At 61.3% G+C, this 17,399-nt stretch overlaps 1 protein-coding gene across 1 annotated transcript in view; it reads left to right on the forward strand.

Moving 5' to 3' along the window:
- Positions 1-17,399, forward strand: part of TAFA5 (TAFA chemokine like family member 5) — a 174,378-nt gene that overhangs the window by 55,332 nt on the left and 101,647 nt on the right. The window lies entirely within an intron of this gene.

Here is a 17,399-nt window from a genome sequence, read left to right on the forward strand (position 1 = left end):
GGGATCAGCCGCAGGGACACAGGGGCTCCCGCCCTCTACGTCTCCTTGCCCTCTGGTCCCGGCTCCGTGTGCCGCCCACCGGGGCCTCCCGTCAGCACCTGACAGGAGGCATCTCGCTCGGGCAGCTGGTTGTCACCCTCCTCCCAGCTCTGGGTGCTGGTCACTGCTGGGAAGTAGCCACAGGTCCTAAAAGGACTCTTTCAGTTACCTGCGACCCGGACACCAGTTAGGTTCCAGGACGCGGAGGCACCTTGCGTGTAGGTCCCCCTCTGAGTGGCCAGCCCAGGCCTGTGATGCAAACAGGGGTGCAGCCCTAGGGCCCCCACTGGACCTCACGGCCGGCACAGAACTGTATCCGGACGCGCAGCCAGAGGCTCCTCTCCGGGCGCCCAGGCTGACAGCATCTGAGCCTGAGGGTCCTGCCCAGGTGTGAAGTGGGGGCCTTTCCTGTGAAGGCCGTGGTCAGCTCTTTCTATCGGGGGGGGCTGGGGGAGGGGACCGCGGGGGGCGGGGATCTGGGGGCCCTGTTGGCACCACGGCCGGTGGTTCACCGGCAGCTTCCGCGCTCCTGTTGGGAGCCTGCCTGCTCCCCAGAACTGCTGAAAGGACGCAGGGCCAGCCGCGCCCCGGGGGACCTCCCACCTCCCGCCCCAGCCTCCGCTTACCGCCTCCAGCTGTGCGGGCCCGCGCCCTCTCGCCTCACGGCCCAGCGCCGGCCGCTGCCTTGGGCCGCGCTGTGCCCCCGTGAGGTCGCGCGTCTGTCCTTGGGGGCCAGGTCAGCGGTGTCGCCCACGCAGCCCTGCAGGTGCTCTGTGGATACGGGGGAGGGGAGAGCCATCCAGAGAGTCTGGGGTGCCCCCGGGCCAGCCTGCAGGGTGGGAGGCCAGGGGGTGGAGAGGAGCCCTGCATGTCTGGGGCTGAGGTTCCGTTGAGAGCCAGGTCCTCTGGTAGAAAGGCTGGTACGTGTTTGCTATAGTGTTGCCATTCTGAGGGTCTCTACCTGGGGAGATGGGTGTGAGAGAGACCCCTGATGCCTCGGGGTGGGGGGAACCTGGGATCCCAGGCTCAAGTTCTCAGAAGACAACCAGCACGCCTGCCCCGGAGGTGGCGTGGGGAGCTGCATGTGTGCGGCGGCGGCAGGAGGGCGGGGCGTCCTAGTGGCTGGCCTCCTGGGCCACCCTCGGCCTCTGCGAGTCCTTGCCGCAACTTGCAACGTGACCTCTCCTTCTCCCGGGCCCTCGGGGAGCTCCAGCTCCGAGCACGGCCAGCGTGCAGTGACCAGCCTCGCGGAGTGAGAGGGCCGAGAATGCCGTCGGGACCGGAATCTGGGGCGGAGTCCGGGAGCCCCAGGGAACGCGGGGGGGGAGCTGGACGTCCCTCTGGTCCCCGGGGGAGCGGGTGTGGGAGACACCGCGGACCCCCAGGCCGCCCTCCTCGGCTCTGGGGGGCGTGCACCCCCTCCCGGCTTGGTCCTACGGGGGGAGCAGAGGCCCGCACAGCGAGTGGGTCCCTCCCGGCTTGGTCCTACGGGGGGAGCAGAGGCCCGCACAGCGAGTGGGTCCCTCCCGGCTTGGTCCTACGGGGGGAGCAGAGGCCCGCACAGCGAGTGGGTCCCCGGCTGGAGGAAGACAGCCCACGGGAGCCAGCCGGGTCCCTGTGTCCATGCTCAGGGGACCAGAGGCGAGTGCTGGGGCGTCACGGCCGGGCGTCAGCTCTAGGAACGGCACGCGGGCGGGAGGGCAGGACTCGTGGGCTGACTGTGTCCCCAGACTCAGACGGAGACGGGTCTTTACAGGTGACTAATGAGGACAGAGGGGTGGGGCCCCACCCCCACAGGACCGGTGTCCTTATTAGAAGTGGAGTCAGGACACACGCACGCCCAGGGGGCTGACCAGGTGGGGATGGGTGGAGGACACGGCGTCTCCAGTCCAGGAGAGGCCTCGGGAGGGACCAGCCTGGGATCCCAGCCTCCTCCACTGGGGACAGCGAGTGTGTGCGGTTCAACCCGCCCCCCCCCCCCACCGGCCTATGGCTCCTGGAGGGAAGAGTACCCCACCCCCATCCCACCAGCAGAAGCGTCCCGCCTCAAACCCGCCCCAGGCAGAGGGCACCCGCCCACCCGAAGGATCAGCACACGGTCCTGGGGAAGCTCGGTGGGCGGACAAGAACTCCCAGACAGATGCACAGACAGACGGACGGACGGAGGCTGGCCGGTGCCCGCTCCCTCCCGCCCCGCACCACCCCTGCGGTCATTACTGCGTCCCACTCTCTGCGGCTGCATTGTAATGTGAGCTTATGTTCAATTTGCCCGGAGCTGGCAAATCGTCGCCGGCTCCTCGGTGACACACACTCATTTGCTCCTGGCCCTGGGTGTTTCTGAAAGTTGCGCGTTTTCCACCAGGCAAATTAAATTTTGACATGAAGGCGTCCCTCTCCGGAGCTGACATCATGGGCGCTAATCGCCCTCGCGTCTCTCAGGGTGCCGGAGCCGGGATGGTCTGCATTTCCAAGCAGCCCATTACTTACAGGGACGTGGCCTCAAAGTCCATAATGAAGTTATTAGTCAGAGTCGGGGCCCATATGGGTCCTCTCCACGCTCCCCCTGGGGCCGGCTTGAGGGCTTGAGGGTGGCTGTCAGGATCGGCGGCGGCTGGAGAGCAGTCTTTGTCCTGTGTGTGTTTACCCATCTGGCCAGGCAGTGCTCGCGTCAGGGGAAGGCGGGTGAGGCCCCGGGGGCGCGGGGACTGGGTGGTAAGGACTGCGGGGTGAGCGGTGCCGGGCCAGGCTGGTCACTCTTCAGGTCCAGAGAGACCCTGCCTGCCAGCCACATGGTCACTCTTCAGGTCCAGAGAGACCCTGCCTGCCAGCCACATGGGCCAGACAGACCGGAGAGGCCAGGTCCACCTGCGGGCGTCCCCTCGGCCACCAGCCTCCAAGGGAGGGCGTGTGCATGGCTGCTCAGGGAGAGCATACAGTTGACACCTGTTGTGTACAGACCACGTCGTGTCCCCAGAGTCACAGGCTGCAGTCCTGACCCCGCTGTGATGGCAGTGGGAGGGGACGCGGCCCTGCAGTGGGCATCCCGCCAGGGTTGACAGAGACAGGCAGCAGTGTGCACAGCAGGAGAGCCGTCTCCCAGAACCAGCCCAGCAGCGCCTGGACCTCGGGCCTCCAGACGGGTGAGAGGGGCAGCAGGCCATCTGAGCCCCCATCTGTGCCGCCTGTCCTGCAGCCGGCTGCCCAGGGCGGTGGGTGCTCTGTCACCCGACGTGGGCCCCCAGCAGTGGATCCACTCCAAAGCCACTCTCAGGATGCGGTCCCGATTCCCCAGGGAGCAGAGACCCCCCCCCCCCCCACCTCCAGACAAGCAGGTGACTGGCCTCTATCTGCCTCCCAGGGACTCAGGGCCTCAGGGCCTCGTGCTTCGGTCCCTGCAGACCACAGAGGGGTCTCCTGGGACCGAGGGCTGGACTGTCCCGGGAACCAGGGACCGGTCTGAGCTGAGCCTTCGGGGGCAGTCAGGGACGTGGGGTGGGGGTCAGGCGAGGACACGGCATGAACAGGAAGGCGGGTTGGGCGGACTGCCCTGGGGGATTGACGGGAGCACTGGGGTGACCGGAGCGAGGTCCCAAGGAGGGCGCACAGACCACGGGCATAGTGTCTCGGGGCAGATGAGCATCTGGGCAACAGGCGGCGTCCACGGGCTCCTTCCTGGGACCCTGGACCTGCCTGGCCGCAGTGCCTTCATGGTGGGGGTGCAGAGCCCAAATGCACGCCCGTGGGAGGGGCGTCCCCATTGTTTCAGCAGGGTGCCATGACTCTAACTCCCAGTCAGCTGCTTCCTGGGGCCGTAGTCCCCGTGGCCCTCCACGGTGGTTCCAGGCCAGCCCCCCAGCATCTGTCCAGCTGCCCTCCTCAACACCTGATCTGTCAGGACCCTGACAGAGCACCCGAGTTCTCATCCTCGCCCCCCGTCACGGAGGCCACGGCCGGGTCGCTGGGAGCCAGAGGGGCAGGTGCGTGAGCAGAGCAGGGGCAGCCCCAGGGGAGCGCCGCCCAGTGTGGACTCGAGGCCCCCACCACGCAGCAGAGGGCGCACCCGAGGCCCGAGCCCCGAGGCCCGAGGCGGCCGTGACAGCCATCCTGCCACCTGCGTTCTCCGTGGTTCCTGGACACACGGGTTCCGTTCCAAGCCCCCTGCTGCGTCCCGGGGGACAGGTCGTTGTGGGAAACAGCGGGCTCCTGTGGGCGTGGCCGTCGCAGGACTCAGAGCGGCATCAGACATGGGTCCTGGGAGCGTGGCCTGGACGGGGAGGTGCGTGTGACGGAGACAGAGGACGCCTCCCCGCCCCTCCTCGGGGAGGACGGGGACAGCGGACACCTCCCCGCCCCTCCTCGGGAGGACGGGGACAGCGGACGCCTCCCTGCCCCCTTTCATCGGGAACCTGTCCAGCCCACGTGGCCTGCCCTGTCCCGGGGTCCGTGTGCTCCTCTCGGCCATTCTGCGGGACATTGACGCCGCTCCGGGCCTGTCCAGGCGGAGCACTCGGAGCATCCTCCGTCTCAGAGGCAGAAACACAGAGCCTGCGGTGGACGCGACGCACGGGGAGCAGGACCCTTCTTTCTGCGGGAGCTTCCTTGCCGGGGGTCCTTATGGGCACACCGCCCCCTGCTGGGTGCCCGTGGTCCCAAGGCAGGATGCTGGAACTTTCCGTCTGCCCCGTGGACAGTGGACAGTGAGGCCAACCCGGAAGTGAGCAGGGGCTGCCGGTAACGGCCCCCAGCCTGCAGGCAGCCCTGGACGCGTTTCTCCCCCACCGAGCTGAAAAACGCACCCAGACCCTCGATGCTTCGTGGGCCAGGCCCTCACGGGCATCCGTGTGCTCACTCGTGGCCTTGCTCTGGTTCTTGACTGTGGCTTTCAAGCTCCACGTCGGGTCCCAGGTGTGCTTTTGGCTGTGCGGCGAGGGCCTGGTGTCCACACTGGGCCATACTCTGCTCTGCAGAGGCGCCCGCCCCTCTGCGATCCTGGGCACCCAGCGGTGGCCTCTGGGGACGGGCAGGCGGTGGACGAGAAACAGGAGCCTCGTCAGTTTGTAAACCTGAGACTTTATAGAAGGTTGACACCCACTGCCTCACGCGCTCCTCTGAGAGTCAGCAGGCTGACCCGAGCTGGGATGATGGAGTTTTGTTATTACCGAGGTGGAGATGGTCCCACTGGAAAGTTCGAGACGCAGCAGGTGTAATAAAGCACTTTCGCCAAGCAGGCGCCCCCATGTTTTTAAAATCAATAAGCCATTTCTGATGCTCTGACGTGGGCTCTGACCTTATTTAGCCGCTGATGTGCTGGTTCTTGGCGTCGCCGCTCAGGGTCGGGTCCCGGGCCTCGCCCGCGGCGTGCAGTCCAGGTGCGATCTGTCCCTTTGCCGGGGGACCTGGGAGGGGCCACGGGGGGGCTTCAGCAGATGGCCTCCGGGAGTCCTGCCTGGCACAGCCCCCGTTTCTTTTCATCAGGAACTAGCAATAGTAACTCCCTCCTGGGGCCTTGGAGAAGGAAATGGCAACCCACTCCAGTACTCTTGCCTGGAGAATTCCATGGATGGGGGAGCCTGGTAGGCTGCAGTCCATGGGGTCCAAGAGTCGGACATGACTGAGCGACTTCCCTTCACCTGGGGCCGAGGCAGGAACTGGACCAGACCTGGGCACAGAGGACACGCTGAGTGAAGGTCAGCACGTTGCTCCCGCTGCCGCTTCTGTTAACACCCCCAGATCCTCACCCTTTCAGAAAAGTGAGGTGTATGGGATGCAGGGCCGTTCCCCAGCAGCACTGCAGACCCCACAGGGTGGCCTGGGACTCTGGGGGGGTGGGCGGTGGCCACAGCTCAGTTGGAATCCCAGCCCCACTGCAGAGTGGGCATCATACCCAAGGAGGTAGAGCCTGGATGCGGGATGGGGTCCCCTGGGGCCAGGTCAAAGCCTCGAGGGCCACGGAACCTCATTTCTAGACCCTTCCCCGCAGGCATGGGTCTGATCATCAGGGGTCAGCACGGGGCCGACTGCTTCTCCACAGCAAGAGAGGGCCCCTCCCAGACTCTGAGGGACCCCCCCAGGCAGGTGAGGCATTCCTCTCCTCTCCTGACCCGGCCTCTCTGCAGGGCATGGTGCTGGGGGCCCTGGGTGGACTGCAGGCCGGCACCTGGGCCAGCTCCACGTCCCGGGGGCAGAACCCCATCCAGACTGGATGCTGGGCTGGATCTGGCCTCCCCTCCCCCAGCCAGGCCGTGGCCCCTGACCTTCAGCCATTTCTCTGACATTTAGCAAACAGTGTCAGCTGCCACCTCCTCCTCAGAGTCTCAGCCGGGCTTTTGTGCAGGCGCCGTGAGGATGCCGGCAGACAAGGGGCAGATCCTCACCCCGGGGATCATTTGCACATTTCTCCAGACAGAATGGCGGTGGGTGTTTAGGTTTGAAGGACTAAGGGGCAGTGTCCTGAGCCCCGGATGGTCTGCCTGGCCCCACCGGCAGCTTAGGGGACGAGCACTGAACTCTTCAGGGCAGGAGGGAAGCCGGCCCAGACGCCCGAGTCCCTGGATGCAGGACGCTGGGCACTGCTGCTCGCAGCATCTTCCTGTGGTGGGGGCCTGCTCAGCCGGGAGGCAGCCTCAGGTGAGCAGCTCTTGGCAGGCCGCTGCGTGCTCAGAAGGGGCTTCTCCTGGGAGTAGGCGAGGCCTGGCTCTCGTCGCCTCTTGCCCCCACACCCAGAGCAATCCCCACCCGCCGCAGGAGTGGCCGCCCCCTGGGCAGCGGTGGTGGTCCCGGGACATCTGGTCTTGCTTCCAACTCGCCGAGCGGGGTCGTGGGCGTGTCGGCTCCTGGATGGACAGCTTCTGCGGGCCCCAGAGGTCAAGGGCAAGCAGCCCCCCGGGGTGGGGCAGTGGCCGGCTGGTGTCCTGCTGAGTGTGGAGGCGGCTCTCCCACCCAGCTGTCACGGGCAGCCCCTGCCAGGACCATGTCGGGCTCCTTCCTGCAGGCTCCTGAGCCCGGCAGCTCTGGGAGGGCCGTGCAGACGGCTCCCCGGCTGTGCTCCTTGGAAAGCCGCCCAAGACGAGGATGGGCCTGCACATGGTCTTGGGGGTGACTGGAGAGAGTAGCTGGGGGTGGTAGACGGGCATCAGGAGGGAGGGCGGTGAGTCGGAGGGAAGCCTCCCTGCCTGGGACGGCTGAGCTCCACCTGGTGGGGCAGAGGAAGGCTGCCCCCCGGGGGAAGGAGCAGAGACTGTGGTACAGGGCCTGGGCACCTTGGGGGCAGTGGTGGCCGTCCTGGAGAAAGAAGGCTGGCCTCCAGGGGCTGGTCAGAGGCCGGGTCCGGGGTGGCTGGGCTGCGGCTCAGAGCGAGGCATCCGTGTGAGTGGTTAGGGACATGTTTAGCTCCTCAGGTTGGTTCTGAGATGGAATCCGGGAAAAGAAATAAGGGAAGTGGAGAGTCACTGATGGCCATAGGGTGGGCTGTCGCGTATGGTCTGACCAGTGTCTGTATAACGCCACCTGCCTCCTAGTGGCCAGGCTGGGGTGCATGATGGGGGTTGGAGCCTGGGGTGGTGGGATGGGGGTGGAGAAGGAACCAGCCCCTGCCAGGCTGGAACATCTCTGGGGGACGCTGAGCACAGTCAGGGGCAGGTGGGAGACTGGCTGGAGCCCCGGGATGGGCGCCTGGACTCAGGCTGGGGCGGACTTGGGAACATGAGAGGACCTGCCCTGGAGGCCAGGTGCAGGGGGCCCGCCTCGGTCCTGGCTGCAGGGACGGGCTCCCAGATGTGCACGGAAGAGATGATCCCGGGCCCAGCTCCCATCACCACAGTGGCTGCTGGGAAGCCTCCGGTTCTGGCCTCAGCAGCAGAAGACACTCAGTCCCAGCGGCAGCTACCAGAGCGCTCGGAAGGCCGGGCCAGCCCCACACTGCTGCTGGCTCTGCCTGCTTTGAGCCGAATCCAGCATTTTTCTCCCTCAGGTGAAGGCCTTTTGGTCTGCATAGAAGCCTCGTTATTCTGGGGTCTCAGCTTCTGGAAGTCCACAGCCCTATTAGACTTCAGTCTTGCCACCCACCCTGCCCCATGCTCAGCTGCCAGGAAGCCCCTCTTGGCCCTGATCACATCATGTGCCTCCCGGGGCTGGGACTGCCCAGGACCAACGTCCATTTCCTCCAGGAGAAGGTTCTGGAGAAAGGGTCTGGGTCTCATTCCCACCTGGATGCTCCCTGCTTGGACCAGAGTCAGATACAGGTAGGGGATGGGTGGATGTATAGATGGGTGGATAGAAGGATGGAAGGAGACATAGATGGATGGATTGGTGGACAGGTAGATGGATGGGTGGATGAATAGATGTGTGATAGAGAGATATATTATAATGAATGTTCAGATAGATGAATAGATGGATGGGTGGATGGATAGTTGAGTGGATAGAAGGAAATATGGATAGGTAAAATGGATGGATAGGTATCTATCTATCTAGATGGATGGATGGAGGACAGGATGATAGATGATGGATGAGTGAACAGATGGATGATGGATGTGGGCTGATGGATGTACATATGGATGGAAATACAGATGGGTGGATAGAAGGATGGATGGATGAATAGATGAGCGATGGATGCCTAGATGGATGGAAGGATTGGTGGGTGGATGGACAGAAGGATGAACACATGTGTGGACATATATAGGATGTGCAGTTGGGTAGAGAGAACAAAAGATGGATGGGTAGATGGATAGATGTGTGGGTGGATGGATGGATGGATGATGGAACGAATGATGGAATGAATGATGGATGGATGGATGATGGAATTAATGATCGATGGATGGATGGATGATGGAAGGAATAATGGAATGAATGATGGACGGATAGATGATGGAACAAATTATGGATGGGTGGATGGATGGATGATGGAATGAATGATGGATGGATGGGTGGGTGGACAGATGGAGGGATGATGGATGGAAGGATGAAGAGCTGGATGATGGGGGGCGGACTGATGGATGTACAGGTGGATGTGATGGATGGGTGAAGAGATGAAGCGGCTCTGAGAATGTTACAGCTTCTTCGGGTGGCGAGAGCTGCCAGGTAGCCCAGCCCTAGCCCAGCCCCTCCTTGCCTGTCTCGAGGCAGGTCCTGAGCTCCCAAGCCTCTGTTTCCGCAGCAGTAAGTGGGGAACCTCTGCTTCAGGAGGTCACTGTGAGGACCACTTGTGATAAGGGGCCCAGCTCCAGCTGTGGCCACGGTCCTGCTGCCTGCGCTGGGGTTGTCGCGTCTGCTCTTTGCCTGCCTCTGCGACTTGGAGGCTCATGCTCGGCACGGTGGATCCCGGTGCCCCCTTCCTGCCTGCCGCGCGGCCTCCGGTCCCGTGGCTGTGCTGCAACCATCACCCCTCCCTGGAGGAAGGCGCTCCTGCTGTGTCCTGGTTTCAGACGTTTTGTTATCAATAACGAGAGGCTCCCCCGAGTCCTGTGTGCCTCGTTGGACACCCACAATCAGCTCCAGGCGCTGTGAGGAAGTGACTTTCAGATTTAGGCTTGGGACATCTTGAATTTGACTATATTGCCTCAAGGACTCTTCAACAGGAACTCATTGTTTTTAAATGAAACCAGAACCTCCCTGTTTGCTTCCTACGTGGCAGGTGGCCACTCACTTGGATGCTGTGAGCTCGGCCACATTCCGGCCTCCTCTAGCCCCCGAGGCCCTGGGAGGGCAGCTTGTTCGTAGCTGTTCCAGGGACCCTGAGCGCCAGGCTTCCCCCATGGGCAGCAGTTCCCTTCCGGGCTCATCAAGAGACATGCTGAGCGAAGGGGAGGTATCAAGTTCACCTAGGGTGAGAGTGAGGGCCGCCTCGTGTGGAGACCAGGCGGCGCTTCACAGGAGAGGACGGGGCCGCAGGGGTCAGGGCCCGGACCGGAGCCGCACAGGCGTTGCTGCAAGGCTGGAGAAGGGGAGCCGCTGAGCCCCGGAGGCTGTTGTTGCAGGGGGCACGTCTGCCCCTCCGTGAAGCCCCAGCCTGCTGCCCGCCTCCCCAGCCCTTACCCGCGTACCGCATCCTCGGGGTTCTTCCTCGGCGCCTGGCACCGGTGGGGAGGTCTGCGGGGCGGACTCAGCCCTGCTCCCGAGAGGCCCGGCCTGAGCTTGGGGCCTGGGGGAGGGAGGACGCAGGAGCAGGGCTCAGCCCGCGGTCCCTGCCTGAGCCTGGCCGATGGCGAGCTCAGACACCAGGGGCGCAGCAAGGCGGTCCGAGCAGGGAGGCGAGGGCCTGGGGGCTCACTGTGAGCGGCCGTGGCGCCAGGCACAGGGGCTTAGCGCCGGTCTGTGGGTGACGGGAAGGGAGTCTCGCTGAGGTCACACCCTTCTGGGGGTGCTGGGTGCCCACAGAAGAAATGAGACCAAGAGAGGAAGCACTCCCGACCACACAGGGCTGAGTGTGGTGGACGCTGAGCCTGGCCCCTGGCCCCGGCCGCCCTGAAGCCCCGCGGAAAGCTGACGCCCCCCAGCCCCCGCCCCCGCCCAGCCCCCGCCCAGCGTCCCCACCGCCCTCACTCGCTAGCGACCTTCACATCTGCCACGTCCCCCCCTCCAGCCTGCATCGGCTCCGCTCACTCCTGCTCTAGAGACACGGTCCAGACGCCCCTGCTCCCCCCCCCCAACGCCGGGTATAAAGGACCGAGGAGGTGGCCCTGCCGGGGGATCTGCCCTCCACACAGAGTCACAGCTTGAGCTCACAGCTTGCGTTCCGGGGTGACTCTGGACCAGCGTGGCCTGGCCCATCTTGCTGGGGCTCCCACAGCAATGCCCATGCCCCGGCCTCCCTGGGGGTCAGGTGTCGCCCCTTCCATGGGTGTGGAAGGGGACGGAAGGAAGGGAGCCAAGCCCAGGGGGTGCCATCTGCCCAATTAGCTCTAGTCCGAGTCCCGAGCAGTTGTGAGGGATCGAGGGGCAGAGGGACTGACAGCTGGCCAGTGGTTCCACAGCCACTGACCTGAGCCCGGGCCCCCCGCCCAGACCCCTAGCCCTTTTCTTCAGCTAAGACCCCCTGGCTGCTGGCCTGACCCGTCCCCCAGCACCACGGCCCTCCCCAGAGCAGGAGTGTGTCCCCAGCAGGGTCACACGGTTGAACGCGATCTGAGAGGGGCAGCTGGGTGCGGGGTCCATCCCTGCCTGACGCCAGAGCGCATAAGTGGGCGTGGAAACGGGCAGCCCCACCCCAGTGCTCAGCCTTCCCGTCTGCAGGATGGACGGCACCTCACACAGCGCTTAGCACAGTCCTGGGACATGGTCAGGGCGCAGAGTGGCCACAGGTACTCAGGGAGGGGTCGTCACAGATCAGTGGATGTGTGGCCTTGCTTGGTGGACACACAGACCTCTGCTCGGAGGATCATGGGGACACGCGGCCCGAGGAGGGTCTGGCCTGGCCTGATGACTGAGGGGTGCCTGTGGGTGGTGGGGGGCTGCAGTCACCAAGGTGGGGACAAGGCTGAGGCAAGCAGGACCCCACTTTGGACACACACAGGCCTGGCTTCCAGATGGCTGTCTTCTCCTTAGGACGGCCACTGTGGTCCTGTTCCAGCCTTGCTGCGGCTCAGCCACGAGTTCAGAGTCCTAGGCTTCGGTGGCCTGAGGGCTGAGCCGGGATTCCCGAGCACGGCCCCACCCTTGCTGAGCCGCCCCGCGTCTCCCCTCCCCCTTCTCTGAGCCCTCAGCGCTCAGCGGCCGTGTGCTCTGAGCACCAGTTGGGTCCAGGCGCCCCCCCCCTCCCTGTTCTGGGACGACTGGGATGGATGTCTGGTGGTAAAGCTGGGGTCTCCCAAGGACACCGGGGCCCTGGTGTGGGGCGGGGGGATGGTAAAGCTCAGGGTCCCCTTGTGAGCAGGACGGCCCCTCCTCAGCAGACAAGCCCGCCCCCAGGCCGCAGGTGCGTCCAGTGAAACCCTGCTCTTTGCTTCCCCGCCCCCTTGTTGCGTTTACTAACTATTCTTGCTGACTGGGGCTAGGTCCTCTAAAGTCACCCAGAGGCTTACCCATGCACACAGTGGTGGTCACTTTCCAGCTGTCCCCCCAGCCCTGGCTGTGGTCACAGGGGCGGATGAGGCTCCGACTCTGGGCCCAGTCTGCCCTCGCCTGCTGGACCCAGAAGAGGCGGGACTTCAGCCCAGAGTCCTACCCCTTCCCACCGCATCGGAGGCCCGAGGCTGCACTGAATTCACCCCCGTCCTGACCCCCAGTGCTCCCCCCTCGCGGCTTCCTCTGCCTGCTGCCTCCCGTTGCCTTGTCTGGAACGCTCACTGGGAACTCAGCCCCCTCTGAGAACTCTGGACTCTGGTCTCCTGGCCCTGAGCCCCCCACCTGTTGCGTCTCCCAGCTCCTTGCCCTCCTAGAAAGCCACGGGCCTCCCTTCCACGCGGGTGGCCTCTCTCCACCAGCCACGGCCAGCCCTCCAGCCCCTCCTGCTCTCGTGGTGTTTCGCTGTTAGAGTGTGTTCACACTTATTTAAAAACATAGCTGTGACCGTCTCTATTTTGTTTACATCTCTCTATAAATACCACTTCGTTCTCTTCAACAAGTGCAGACTATTACATTATATGGACAGAATGTGATTCATTTACAGTATTTTTATAATACTAGGTTTTCTCAAATCACAGAGCTTAAATGGGTCACATGTTAGAGAAAATAAAATCAAATAACAAATGGAAAGCAAGATTCTGCCTCGGTCTTTCCCACACCCTGACCTTTTCCCCAGAGACAAAACTGTTCATCATCTGGGCCTTCCTGCTGTGATTTTTATTTATTTATTTTTGCCCAATGTTGTGGCGGTAAGTGCTTACTTAAATGTTTACCCCTTGACTCGCTGCTTCTGATCAGCCTTGTCAGGAAATGGTCAGACATGCGTGATGGTTTAGTGCAAGTTCTAGGGCAGAGCAGGAGCACCTCTCACTCTGGCCCAGGAGAAATCAGAAGGCCCACATCAACACCACCTTCCCTTGTTTCATACAAATTTTTTAAAAAATCAAGATTTAAGATGTGTATTTATCTTTCTACCATAAACATTTTTCTGAGTTTTGTCTACTTGTGGATTTTAAAACAAACAAAGAGATCAGTATCATTTACAATACTACTTTATGAATATTGTTCAGCAAAGATAGCAAATTTGTGACCAGCACTATGAAGAAAGAGATGTAACGTTTTATAGCAAAGGTGTTACTAGTTAAAGGAGATTCTTCCAAGTGTGAGGGCCTAATGTGTTTTTAAGCACATTCTTTACAGCTTATTTCACATCTAAAGAATCAAATATGCGAGATATTCTTCAGTCCCGTATTCCCACATCCAACTCCTTGATTCCTGTTTATGCTGGGATGTCACCCTAGGTCATTTTACTGCTGTGGACACATGGCCAGTCAACCAAAGTCTTGTGCTCCCTCAAATGGGGAACCGCGTTGATAGTCTAGCTGGGTATAAAACTCTAGGTGCCAAAACTTTTCTCTTCAGTGCCGAACGATCTGCTCTGGGGTTTTCTAGAAGCTGTGTTGCTAATGGAAACCCCAGCGTCCATCTGTGTCTGACTTCCCAGACATACTTTTCTTCTCTTCATTCTGCCGGCTTCTCGGAGTCCCTTGCATTTCATGGGTCCTGGGCTGAGTCAGACTTATTCTGAGTCTGGGGGCTGCCATCCAAGGATGTGTGTTTGGTTGTCTGAATTTCCTAGTCTCTGTTGCCCTTTTTCTTCTCCTTTAAACTTTCTGTAGATAGACGTCTGACACCTTGCCTGTTTCAGCTTTTCCCGACCCTCCCATCTATTTCTAGCTACTCTGTTCTGCAAGGTATCCCTTACTTTCCACGCCTGGTTCCCACTCATGCCTGTTTCACTTCTCAGGGTATCCCCTGGAGCCCCAAGTTGGTTAGTCTTGTTTATTCTCAAGATTTCCTTCTTGTTTTCTTTCCCTGTTTTTCATGGTAACTTATTTTCTTTCACTAGTGCACCTTCTCTCAAGTTTCTTCTAGAATGATGCTATTTGAATTATTTTTATTACCTTACTTTTCTCTGTCATTGGTGATTTCCACCCCCCTACCCCCACCCAGGGTCATGTGTTAACAGCATACATGTCCTGGGTTTCCCTTCTCATTCTGCAAACACCTGGTGGCCCTCCTGGCCAGGTCCTCTCCACAGGAATAAACGCTGAAGTGAGTACAGTCACTGGTCACTGAGTGTCACTCCTGTCCTGCTGACCCAGCAGGCTTCTTGCTTGACCAAGCGAGCTGACTGTAGGTTCTCTGGGAACAGGCAGGGCATATGGACAGACTGGCACCCTTGGAGGGAGCAGCGGAGCTGGTGGGCAAGCCAGGTCCCTGACTGGCCTGATGCTGGCCGGCTGCGGCCTGGGGATGTTTGTGCATCTCCCTCCCAGGGGATGGTCCTGCCTCTGACCCCTGCCCCTGCCTGCGGCGGATGACCAGAGATGTCCACTCTGCCCTCTGTCTCTCTCACACACTCTCCCTTTCTCAGGAGATCAGGAGACCCCAGGCTTTGTTTGTCCCATGGGCCTTTTTGGCACTCTGGTGATGCTTACGAAGCCCTTCTCAGAACAACAGAAAAACATACAAGATTAGTAAAGAAAACCAATTATATCAAAATGCAGTTTTATCAAATGTTGGGAAACCTATTTTGATACAGTAATATGTTTGCTTCCTTATTAAAACATTACATAAAAATTTCTGGCAGTGGGACAACCATAATTGGAAGTCAGGGTGATATTTCAAGCTATCTGCATGAGCTGTAATGTGATATGAAGATTCCTGCAATTTCTGGTAGCGACAGAAATCACAGTTACACCTAAACTCTTGTGTTTACTGCCTGCATGCCCAACTGAAGGGAATGTTAAGTTTCAGTTAGAGACACATCAAACCAGAGGTGTGTCTTCCACTCCCAGTGCTCACCTCCAGCCTTCTGGGCTCCTCCCCAGGCAGACGACGCCCCTCTCTCTTCGGACAGCACGCTTGTGGCTCTGGCCTGAGCAGCCCTCGCCTGACGGCAGCGTCGCCACAGCTCCCACCTGCGAGCGCCTGGCCTCTGCTCCTCGGAGGCACTGCTTTCTCCTCGGGGTCACACGTGCTGGCTCTGGAGACCCGGACATCCTTCCAACATCGCTGGCCACAGCCTTCTTCCCTTCTTTCCAGCAAGTGGCTCCAGGACTCCCCACACTTCTGGCCTGAAGACTGTCCTCAATCTGAGTCCCGGTTGCAGAGGGGGGGCGATTCCCAGGTGGTGCTGGTGGTAAACAGCCCACCCAGTGCAAGAGACAGTAGAGATGCAGGTTCGATCCCTGGGTCGGGAAGATCCCCTGGGGAAGGGCATGGCAACCCACTCCAGTATTCTTGCCTGGAGAACCCCACAGACAGAGGAGCCTAGCGGGCTATAGTTCATTCGGTCGCAAAGAACTGGACACAGCTGAACTGACTGAGCACGCGTACACACACTATCATGGCTTTATCATTTGTTTTGAGGCATCTCTTTGGTCAGATCCCGGGTGTCCCCTCCTGCGATGTGGGTGGTGTTCATTCTGACACCTTGAACTCACTTCCCAGTGGCACTGTGGGCTTCTGTTGGGTGCATGGCTAATCCCCTCTTGTGGACGCCTGTCACAGGGCCCCCAGTTCTCACTGTCACCTCCTCTCAGGGCACAAGCAATGCCACACGTGTTGCCGGTGGAAGGTCTTGGAGCTGGAGGATAATCTGGTCCCCACGCCACAGCCCCTCCTGTCGCACTTGTTGAAAATAAATTTACACCACAGTTCTCTTTATAAACTCTCTTCTCTTAGTTCTCTTTGCAGAAGGAGCTTCGAAATGGTTAGTTTGTAAAAGTTCTCCTGGGGAATGGAGAATACTTGCAATTTTCAAAATTTCCAGTAGTAGCCACCTGCCTGGGCACAGAGGATGTCGGAGGCTGGCCGTGCTTCCTGCTTGAGGTCCCTTTGGGTTGGGGTGGGGGTGGGTGGTGCGTGTGTATTAAGCTCCCGGCAAGCCTCAAGCCTTCTGAGCGGGATAGCGCAGCACCAGGTGAGGACTTAACGCCAATGACCTTGGTGGAGGTCAGGCTCTATTCTGTTAGGAAGGGCGGCTCCCCAGAGGCTGCTGCAGGGGGGTTTCCTGCAAAGTGCCTGGGGGTGAAGGCCGAGAAGGAGGCTGTTAAAGGAAATAGGACTCTGAGGATCCGTGCAAGGGGACAGAGGACTGCGCCCGCCCACCCTGCCACCTGCAAGGCAGGGTCTGAGTTGCTTGGCCTGTCTGAGGGTGCAGACACTTCTCCAGGAAGGGGCTCAGAGCTGGTGTTCTGTCTCGTGGACCATCCCCAGGGAGGGGTCCTGGCTAGCGACGTGGCCCGTGTGGGGGCTTGCTTCAGGGGCGGCCTCCCCTCCGACCCGGGGCTGGCACAGCACCTCAGGCCAGGTAGGCAGCGGCAACCTCAGTGCTGATCCGGAGTGACTTGGTGTCTGTGTCCCCAAGTGTGGGTGGAGGGCCTTGACTCACCTGACTTCCAGGAGTACTCCCAGGACTGGCCGCTTTCCCTTCCTGCCCACCAATGTCCCTGCAGGCAGAAAGCAGCTTTCTGGGGCCTCCTAGGGCCTGCCCTCCAGGCCTAAACGGGGGGACCCTCTCCTGTGCCCCACCCACCCCACACGGTGGGGGTTAGTTAGAATCAGGCAGAGGCTCCCACTCTGATCCCCAGCCAAAGCTCTTTGCTGGGCATTTGGAATTGCATTTGAAATTCAATTCAGGCAAACAACTGCCTTGAGGCCTAGATACTGGCCTCCGGGACTCTGAACTGGGCACAGATACCCCGGCTCTAGGACTCAGAGTTGGTGAGGAAAAGGGGCTGGTAGCGAATACCAGCGCTTCCCAGAGGTGGGAGGAAGCCGGGCCAGGAATGGCCCGCTCCTGCGTCTACCGCAGCCCCCGGGCATTGACTGAGGCCCACGCACCGAGCCGGCTGGCCTGAAGGATGGCATCTACTGGGGCCGGAATGTGCAGCGAGTGTGTTTCCAGGACGAGGTGCAGATTTTCAGAAGCCGCCGCGGGTCAGTCCTGGGCCGGGTCCCCGCCCCCACCCCCGCCCCCCGGGAGCCGCGGAGCACGGAGGGGTCGGGGGGAGGTTGGGCGCACCGGGGGCGCGATCCCCTCTCGGTCAGCCCCCGCCTCGGCCGCCTCTGCAGTGAGGCCCTTGCGCGCCTAGGTGGAGCCCGACCCGCGGTTTTCTGCCGGACCGGCCTCGCCTGACCCGCCGGCGCGCCAGGCGGGGGCGCTGCAGGGCGGCCGGGGTCCCCCGGGCCCCCTCCGCGGCCCAGTGCGCATCGGCGGCTCGGCTGGCAGGCAG

The sequence above is a fragment of the Odocoileus virginianus genome, chromosome 23 (genome assembly GCF_023699985.2).
Source record: "Odocoileus virginianus isolate 20LAN1187 ecotype Illinois chromosome 23, Ovbor_1.2, whole genome shotgun sequence".
NCBI lineage: Eukaryota > Metazoa > Chordata > Mammalia > Artiodactyla > Cervidae > Odocoileus > Odocoileus virginianus.